Source organism: Carassius auratus, unplaced genomic scaffold (genome assembly GCF_003368295.1).
Source record: "Carassius auratus strain Wakin unplaced genomic scaffold, ASM336829v1 scaf_tig00020745, whole genome shotgun sequence".
In the NCBI taxonomy this organism is placed as follows: Eukaryota; Metazoa; Chordata; class Actinopteri; order Cypriniformes; family Cyprinidae; genus Carassius; species Carassius auratus.
The window spans coordinates 11,179-21,990 of NW_020525052.1; the positions used below are offsets into that span (position 1 = coordinate 11,179).

At 36.2% G+C, this 10,812-nt stretch overlaps 1 long non-coding RNA gene across 1 annotated transcript; it reads right to left on the reverse strand.

Annotated features, from left to right (window-relative positions):
- Positions 1-6,530: 6,530 nt before the first annotated feature.
- On the reverse strand, positions 6,531-7,692 carry LOC113076576 (uncharacterized). The gene is made up of 3 exons (XR_003281199.1): positions 7,508-7,692; positions 7,023-7,078; positions 6,531-6,633 (listed from the first exon to the last, which is right to left on the reverse strand). It is a non-coding gene; the product is annotated as an uncharacterized LOC113076576 (long non-coding RNA).
- Positions 7,693-10,812: the final 3,120 nt, after the last annotated feature.

Here is a 10,812-nt window from a genome sequence, read left to right on the forward strand (position 1 = left end):
ATAGAACTACAGCCTGTTAGATGTACAGGCGGTCATTTTAATATTTTTGCTTTTAAATGGAGGTATTTTGGGACGGCTAAGCAGAGGGCCTGCAAATGTCTTTCCTGCTCTGTGTCTGAAAGTACCGTAGATATGTGAAAGGTTTACGACCGTAGCAACGCACATAAATTACATCTCTAGGACGCGTGGGTCTTTCCTGAACCATCTTTAATGGTTGAATACGATCGAGGGTCTTTCTTCTAAAAGATAAAGCAACTTCATCTAAACTTCACAGTCTATACTGTGACAAACAAACAAGCTCCTCAGCATAGATTTAAAGCAAAATCAATATTTTAAGTTTTATTTTTAAAAAACATACAGAAATACTTTGGCTTCATGTTTCATTGTGTGTGTGTGTGTGAGAGAGAGAGAGAGAGAGGGGAGAGAGAGAGAGAGAGAGAGAGAGAGAGTGTGTGTGTGAGAGAGAGAGGGGGGGGGGGAGAGAGAGTGTGTGTGTGTGTGTGTGTGTGGGTGTGAGGGAGAGAGAGATAGAGAGAGAGAGAGAGAGAGAGATGGTATGAAAACTTTGAAAATGGTGCTAAAAATAAGAACTTTAAAGAATCTAAAGTGATTAATGCATGACGCATCTAATATAATATAATCATATATATGATATATGATATAATATGATATAAATAATTTTTTATTATATAATATTATATAAAAATATAAAATATTTTAGGTAATATATATCATCATTTTGTTGAATTAAGAATCAACGGACATCAGATGTACCGGGGGTACTGATTATTAAAAAACATTACATTAATGTTAGCTTTGAAATAATGTACACCATTGACTTAGATCATGCGGTCTGGAACTCCACCCTCGCCTGCGCGGGGTGTGTGTGTGAAGCAGCCCCTCGGGTCTCACATACATTTCACTACGAGGACCTGTGAGATTCTGTTTATGATTTAATCATTTTTATTTTATTTTTTAAGTCGTATTATTTTATTTTGGGGATATTTCATTCATGTTTGGACATCTCTCACCGGTCTAAAACTGTAAGGGATAATTTTTTATATGTATCATCAGAAATGTTTATTGTATATATACTATGCTATCACATTTAAAATAAGTTATCTTTAAAAAAAAAAAGAAGAGTATGGTGTGTTTTATAAGTTTGATTAACTTAAATGTTGAATACCTTTTTTTGTTTAATGAATTGCTTTAGTAGCCCGATGTCATTATATAATTATTTATTTCCATATTCTTTAACCCCTGGAGTCTGAGTGGGTTTTGGGGACTGGAGATATTTTGACACCCCTCAGACGTTGGTGTTTTTCATTATCCTAAAACGTATTAGTGGTTAAAAGTCTGAATATCCATAATATGTGATCAGCATGATTGTACATGTCTGTAATTTTGAGAAGGCTGCGTTTATGATTAGTTTTTGTTTAAAATATGTTTAAAATGTGTTTGTATATGTTGTATAAGTATTGATTGAACACATGATTAAAAAATGAATGATAAATGATTTGCTTTGGTTTAGTAACATGTCTCTTACTGCGATGTGTTTTATAAGTTTGATAAACAAGTTTAAAATGTATGTTCCGGTTTAGTAACATGCCGTCATATATAATTTAATATTGTTTAAAATAGAGATAAGTCTCTTTTTAACTCGATATGTCCACGCGTATGTCCGCTTGTTTATATGGTTTATCAGAATACTAATTTGTATAGCGCCGTGGATATTATAGTGATATAACAAGGTACGTGTGGCTTATGATGAAATTTATAGGCTAGTCATAATTCAGATCGCTTAAAAGTGTACGTGCATGCAGCATTTTATTGTATGGTGGTACTGTAGGTGTACGGTTAAAATAAATAATTAAACAGCTTTTTGAAAAAGATATGATATAAAGATGGATATAAAAGGTTTTAAATATAATATAGAAAATGTCTTGCAACAAATAATGTGAAATGAATTTAACTGAATTGTGTCAATGACACGTCCGGGTTCCTCAATAGACCATATTCTTCATTCTGTTCAATTATATATTTTTTCCCCGATCCTGGTAAAATGTATATTTTTAGTGATGAACAAAACTAATGTAAATGTTTTGTTTGTGAATGTATAGTGTGTTTATATTCATTAAAAGAAGAAAATAAGACTTGGAGACGAATGTGTGTACACAGGCATTAGAGGGAGAGAGAGGGAGAGAGAGAGGGGTAACAGAGATGCTAGCCACGCACCGACCGTAATTCATAGGTGAACCGTCAGAAAACTGTCAAAAACATGGTACTCCCGCGTGAGATACGTTTGGTTTTAATTAAAAAATGGCTTTGAAGATATTATGATTTTGTAGTAAATTCCGACGAGTGTGCACTGTGGCGTGCAAACACAGACGCTGGATCAAAGGTGTGTGAAAACATCTCTTTTTCTGCTCTCTAAAAAAAAAAAGGAAAAAAAGATCTTGTTTTATCTGAAACAGTCGGTTTCAGTATATTTTTTTTATACAGTTTAATTTATAACCTTTTTTTTAAAAGAACAGAATGTTTTTTCAACCTTAGTTAAATTGTTTTTAGATTATGTATATTATATAAATGTGAAATAATTAAAATGTGTTTTAGATTATATAAATTATATAATGTTTTATATATATAAATGTGAAATAATTAAAATGTATTTTCAATCTTTAATTGTTTGAGATTATATAAATTATATAATGTTTTATATATATAAAATGTAGAACACACCGATCCCATTTATACACCGCTCATAAACGTGATGGGAGGGGGGAGAAGCCGTATATCCACACACACACACACATAACCGTATAACTGTGATAAACTTCAAACAAGCTAACTGACACAAACTTCAAACAAGTTATCTGGCACAGACTTCAAACAAACTAACGGTCAATAGGGTAAAACTTTCTGTCAAAACCGCATGATCGATGATTGGGGAGTCTTTCATATACCGTTTTAATTTAAAACTAACAGGTCAATAGGGTAAAACTTTCTGTCAAAAGCGCATGATCGATGTGTGGGGAGTCTTTCATCTTCCGTTTAAACTAGCCGTCAAAACCATGATTTAGAACTAACAGGTCAATAGGGTAAAACTTTCTGTCAAAACCGCATGATCGATGCTTGGAAAGGTCATAGGTTAACCCTTGAAGTCGGAAAGTTCCGCCCATCCATCATAAGGTTACCGGAAGTTCAACCTGTCAAAAGGTCAAAGGTCAAAGTCATAAATCATCATGACAGAAGCTGTATTATAAGAACTACTATTTCTAAAGATCATGTGACACTGAAGACTGGATGAATGATGCTGAAAATACAGCTGCACATCACAGAAATAAATTATATTTTAAAGGATATAAAAGTATAAACCATTATTTTATATATTTTATTTGGATAATTTTTAATTATTACTGAAATACAACCTTTTTTTTTGTTTCAAACAGTTCATTGAACAATAATAAATGAAGTACCTGAAGCTGACAATGAAGTAAATGTATAATAATTAGGAAAGATGATTAATTTAGCGCTGTAAACGCGCGTGTGAGGGGCGGAGACGCGCCGCGGAGCGTCAGACCCGCGTGAGGACCAAATACAGCAGAATGGTAGGAAACTTCACTCCTCTTATTATTTCTCTTTTACTATAGCGATTTACTTTTGGATACGTGATCTGAGTCTTTCGTAGAGTTGTAGAGTTATTAGAGAAATAGAGTAATTTTTTACATTCTTTGGTCGAAGTTGTCAGATCGGGACTTCGGAGCCTGTTCTGACTCGGTTGATTCAGATCGGCACTTCGGAGCCTGTTCGCGACTCGGTTGATTCAGATCGGCACTTCGGAGCCTGTTCCAATAGAGTCTGGCTGCAGACATGATGCACTCTCAGCCGCGCATGCGCACTTAACACACATGCACTGTCAGCCGCACGCATGCGCTTTGAGGACATGCACGCTCAGGCACACGCATTCAAATGTAAATAAAAAGTTTTTCACGAGGTGAAATCCTATTTTAAAAAGGTGGAGATTAATTTTTTTAAGAGTACCATTAAGTCTGGTGGCTAGGTCACGGCTCGGATTTATATAAAATTAAGACTTTGTTGAACAACTACACTAAAAATGTCCGATTGCTTTGCGTATGTAACGTTACCTACGTAGATGGTCCGCATATTGGCAAGATACATTATTAATGGAAATACATTACTAAAAACTTATTCCGACCTGAAATGAATTGGAATTACATAGTAATTAAACTGAAATCAAAAAGAAAAAAAATGCCTATTTATATTTCTTAATTGTAGGAATGACAAATTGTATATGTCATTGTAAAACTTTATATTGAATTATTAAATTACTGATTAACAAGCACCTGTTTATATTCCTTCATTGTAAAATGAAAGATGTATATAACACTTAATAATGAATTATTAAATCATTAATTAACAAGTCTCCTAGTCACAGCCAATGATAATATTCTTTCCAAAACTGACACACCATAAAATAAGACACACACAGCAGTTGGTGATTGTTGACTTTAATAAATAATAAAACATAAAAACATGGTGTTGCATGTGGGTTTTTCACATTTACTGTAGTTGAATAATTTTACTACGTAAAATAAATGAAATGTTACGGACTATAAAAATATAAAACTGCCTTTCAATTTTGTGTTCGACAAAAAAATTTGCAGAAGCATTTTGTCCATCACATTCTCTAAAAATGCATGCATTTCTTGCATAAATTCAAAAACAAAATGTCAGTGGCTCTACAAGATCGTCCTTGCTGAACTCGTCACAGAACAATGGTTCCAAGGCCTCAGCAGCTTCTTCATCCTCCATGCACAGTATACCAGGAAGCTGAACTGATCCGAGAAGAACCCTAGAGTTCTCTATGCACCACTGACTGGCAGTTTTAAGATCCTTCATGACACGCACCTAAAGAAACGGCATTGCAAAAGAGGATAAATAAAAATATGCTGAACAATAATGGCTGTAACCCCTCTAACAATACCTACTTTTCGGGGAGACTGAACCACCTGCTTCTTTGATGCAAATTCAGGGGTGAAAAGATCAGTTTCATCTACCTGAAAAACACAAATTCTGAGTTTGAGCCATTACCTTTAGAACTACCTTTTTAAGGTAACTGGTAATTTTCCTGAGGGGCTGCTAAAAGATAACATGTTACCTGTACGTGGAAAGGCTCTTCCTGTTATTGGTAAAAATACAGCACAGGTTTACCTGGTTTGTCATGATAACATGCCATTTTAACCTTATGATGATTCCCAAGTATTAGCTTTTACCGGAGAGATTTCTTCAAACCTCCTTTTTCGCAACCGAAATACAGGCTGCTGCTCACCTCTAAGGAAGGCTTTGGACTCCTCAGCATAGTGGGCAAACAATTTTCCATGTCTGGAAAATAGTGATTGAATATTGAATGTTAGATAATTACTTTCTCATGAAAGCTTTAAATATTCAAATCCAAAAAAGAACTTACTGTTCCAGTCTGAAGTTCTCCATTAACATGACGCACCACCATTTCCTCAGCTCTGCCATGTCCAGCTGCTCAAAACATATAAAAAAAAAATGTAATGCTCTTTGGAAGTTACATTGTCTCAAAGTTACTGAAAACTATTCTAATACTTACAATTGTGTAGTCAAATGGGGCATCCAGCACTATGTACAATGCAGACTTTAAATGAAAAACGGAGTCGGTGCAGGTGTGGATTTACACAGAGCCGATGCAGATCCTGGAACAGGTGAGGACGTGCACTGAGTCTCCTAAGAACAGTTTTACTGCAAGTAGGGCAATGGAAATGGGCCTCTGTTCTGCAGGCCAAATGGCATCTGCATAATCTTTTATCTAGAATTTATAAACAATAAAAAATACAATTTAAACAGAACAGTTAGATCCGACAAAGATTAAATAGCCCAAACATCCAACTTCATAGTACTGTTAGTATATGAGACATATTTCATACTTTACTCTCATACATGCTATCAATCTTTCTCTCATTCGCAAGTATACTAGAGCACACATTATCAAAGCTAATTTCACACATGCTCCATCAAACTCTCGCACACACTACCAAACTTATTCAGTCCGTGCATTATGTACAAATTTTACAAATTTTATACTGAACGTCCTTTCATTTTCTCAAAAAAAAGAAAAAAAAAGAATTCAGTTTCATTTTGTGTTTAGGAGAAGTAAAATGAATACATACATTGAATATAAAAAACATAACGAAAAACACAATGATCAGATGATACACGGACTGAATGAGTATGGTAGTGTGCATGTGAAAGCTTTGATTCTGTTTGAGAGACACTAATTATAGTGGTGCATGAAAGAGTGTTTGATAGTGTGTACAAGAGTAAGTTTGAAATGTCTTGAATGGTCTTCTAATACATATAGAACCTTTTTGAAGTGCTTCAAAAAGACAAATTGTAATAATTTTAAAATACACTAATCTTACCTTGGAATTTGATCGCATTTTTTAAATGGACTTCCCAGTGAGCCTGGACTCTCTTTTTAGTAATTGGCTACAGTGTAGGGCACAAGGGGCAATGATACAATATGCAACAAGATGTGCACTTTGGTATCAGGTGCTTTACACCTGCCAAGACTACGGATTGATGCATCTGTAAGCATAAATTTAGGAGACATAAGTTAAAATTATGATGTGTATAATTTTCCTTTTGTCAATTCTTCAAAGAGTCGTATTCTATATATCACTCATTTTAAAGAACCATCTTTAACAACATTAAAATTACTTGTTATTTTAAAGATTCCATTTTCATAATAAATAATGTAACGGAACACCTCACCCAAAGTCAGTAAAACACTTTTTCCCCCCAACAAATTGAATTTAGATTCCCTCACTAATCCACAAACGCGATAGATCACACAGAAATCAGGACAGTTTTCGATAAGATTATCTTATAGATTAAAACACTACTTTTACATATATTTAATCTTGTATGAAGATACAGCAAAGTCCTTTGTCTCTGGATACAGTAAATTTACTTACAATAATTCATTTGCCGTCTTTGAATCCCCTAACGTACGTTACTTACGTTGAAAGACCTGTGCGTGCAGGATATATCAGATAAATATTAGTGTAGTTTTCGAAACATTTACCTAAAACAACACTTTTACCTCAACTTAATCTTGAACGAATAAAATTAGAGCTGCTCCGATCACGATCGTTATGTGCATCTCGTCAGTAAAGCTGGTTCTCTAATCAGCGGTTAATTACCTCAGGTGCCTGATTTCACATAAGAGCAGCTGTTACTACACAGAGCCATTATTAACTGAGAATATGCGCAAATCCACGTTAATTTCAGCGTTTATTAGCGCATCTTTTCGGTTAACAACGGCAGTGTGTAGTAACAGCTGCTCTATGTGAAATCACGCACCTGAGGGAATTTACCGCTGAGGTTTTACTGACGAGAGGCGCATTAACGATCGGCCGATCATGATCGGAGCAGCACTAAATAAAATAAATATACTTACAATAATTTCTGTACCACCTTTAAATCCTATGTATCACGTTGAGTGGCCTGTTCGTGCACTTTAAACAGTGCGCCTGGGTGTGTCTGAGAGTGCATGTGTCCAATTGCGCATGCGTATGTCTGAGAGTGCATGTGTCCAACTGCGCATGCGTGTGTCTGAGAGTGCATCATGTCTGCAGCCAGACCCTCCTCGCCTGTTCGCGACTCGGTTGATTCAGATCGGCACTTCGGAGCCTGTTCGCGACTCGGTTGATTCAGATCGGCACTTCGGAGCCTGTTCGCGACTCGGTTGATTCAGATCGGCACTTCGGAGCCTGTTCGCGACTCGGTTGATTCAGATCGGCACTTCGGAGCCTGTTCGCGACTCGGTTGATTCAGATCGGCACTTCGGAGCCTGTTCGCGACTCGGTTGATTTCAGATCGGGACTTCGGAGCATGTTCGCGCCCTCGGTTGATTCAGATCAGCACTTCGGAGCCTGTTCGCGACTCGGTTGATTCAGATCGGCACTTCGGAGCATGTTCGCGACTCGGTTGATTCAGATCGGCACTTCGGAGCATGTTCGCGCCCTCGGTTGATTCAGATCGGCACTTCGGAGCCTGTTCGCGACTCGGTTGATTCAGATCTGCACTTGGGAGCATGTTCGCGACTCGGTGGATTCAGATCGGGACTTTGGAGCATGTTTGAGATTTTTTTTATTCAAATCTGGGCATCGAAGCAGGAAGTGTTTGTCAAACTGGTGATAAATGAATATTTGGACTTGAGGCTTTTTTTACCTGTCGATTTAGTATGGACCCATACACAAAGGTGGACACACTATAGACTTAATCATCAGTAGTGCTCTAAACTTTTCATCCATTGTTATTAACGACGTAGTGTCACGGATCGCAAGAGGCGAAGACTCAAGTGTAGGCAGATGGGAAGACTTTATTTATAAGTCACCAAAATAAACAAAAACACAACTGAAACCAGAGGAGCGTTCAAAGTTACGAGACATAGACTGAAGTCAGAATCCCAGTGAAATGCTCTCAGACAGCAAATGCAGTGAGTTTGCATCCTTCTTTTCTGAGAAGATCATCAATATCAGGAAGGCGATTAGCACATCCTCAAGTAATACAGTTAGAAATACCAAGGGTTCACACAAAACAAGGGGAATCTGCTTTTAGTTTCTATGCCGCTCGCAGTTGGAATCCGCTTCCAGAAGAGATCAGATGTGCTAAAAAACTAGGACATTTAATCTTGACTTAAAACTCATCTGTTTAGCTGTGCATTTATTGAATGAGCACTGTGCAATGTCCGAACCGATTGCACTATATTTTCACAGGTTTTTTTTAATGTAAAATAATTTATAACTGTTTTTAAATTCATTTTAATTAAGGACATTTTTTAATCATTATAAAAGTTTTAAAATTGCTTGTTTTATTTTTGTTATAATTTTTCTTTATGATTATTTTACTTTCTTTTAAGTAAAGCACTTTGAATTACCATTGTGTATGAAATGTGCTATATAAATAAACTTGCCTTGCCTAGTGTGTTAGTGGGCTTATATATATATATATATATATATATATATATATATATATATATATATATATATATATATATATATATATATATATATGTGTGTGTATATATATATATAGGTGTAATTTATTCATGTGATGTGCAGCTGTATTTTCAGCATCATTCCTTCAGTCTTCAGTGTCACATGATCTTCACAAATCAGAATAATATGATGATTTATTATCAGAGTTGTGCTGCTGACACTGTCATACTTCTTTCAGGATTCTTTGATGAATGAAAAGTTAAAAAGAAGAGCATTTATTTAAAATAGAAGACTTTTCTAACAATATTCACTACAGTTCAATAGTTTGGGGTCAGTACATTTTTATCCTTTCTTTTTTTATAAGAAATTGTATTCTTTGTTAGATTTTAGAATCTTTTATTCAGGATGTGTTAAATTGATAAGAAGTGATATCAAAGATTAATATTATTAGAAGAGATTTATATTTTGAATAAACGCTGTTCTTTAAAAAATAATTATACATCGAAGAATCCTTAAAAAAGTATCGCAGATTCCAAAATAATATTTGGTAGCAGGACTATTAATAGTTCTAATAATAAATCATCATATTTTCATGATTTCTAAAGATCATGTGACACTGAAGACTGGAGGAATGATGCTGAAAATACAGCTGCACATCACAGAAATATATTATATTTTAAAGGATATTAAAATACAAACCATTATTTTATATATTTTATTTTGATAATTTTGAATTATTACTGAAATACAACCTTTTTTTTGTTTCAAACAGTTCATTGAACAATAATAAATGAAGTACCTGAAGCTGACAATGAAGTAAATGTATAATAATTAGCAAAGATTATTAATTTAGCGCTGTAAACGCACGTGTGAGGGGCGGAGAAGCGCCGCAGAGCGTCAGGACCGCGTGAGGACCAAACACAGCAGAAGGAGACGTCACTCCTCTTATTATTTCTCTTTTACTATAGCGATTTACTTTTAGATACGTGATCTGAGTCTTTCATAGAGTTGTAGAGTTATTAGAGATATAGAGTTATTTTTTACATTCTTTGGTCGAATTTTTCAGATCGGGACTTCAGAGCCTGTTCGCGCCTCTGTTGATTCAGATCGGCACTTCGGAGCCTGTTCGCGACTCGGTTGATTCAGATCGGCACTTCGGAGCCTGTTCGCGACTCGGTTGATTCAGATCGGCACATCGGAGCATGTTCGCGACTCGGTTGATTCAGATCGGCACTTCGGAGCCTGTTCGCGACTCGGTTGATTCAGATCGGCACTTCGGAGCATGTTCGCGACTCGGTTGATTCAGATAGGCACTTCGGAGCCTGTTCGCGACTCGGTTGATTCAGATCGGCACATCGGAGCATGTTCGCGACTCGGTTGATTCAGATCGGCACTTCGGAGCCTGTTCGCGACTCGGTTGATTCAGATCGGCACTTCGGAGCATGTTCGCGACTCGGTTGATTTCAGATCGGGACTTCGGAGCATGTTCGCGCCCTCGGTTGATTCAGATCAGCACTTAGGAGCCTATTCGCGACTCGGTTGATTCAGATCGGCACTTCGGAGCCTGTTCGCGACTCGGTTGATTCAGATCTGCACTTCGGAGCATGTTCGCGACTCGGTTGATTCAGATCGGGACTTTGGAGCATGTTTGAGATTTTTTTTATTCAAATCTGGACATCGAAGCAGGAAGTGTTTGTCAAACTGGTGATAAATGAATATTTGGACTTGAGGCTTTTTTTTACCTGTCGATTTAGTATGTACA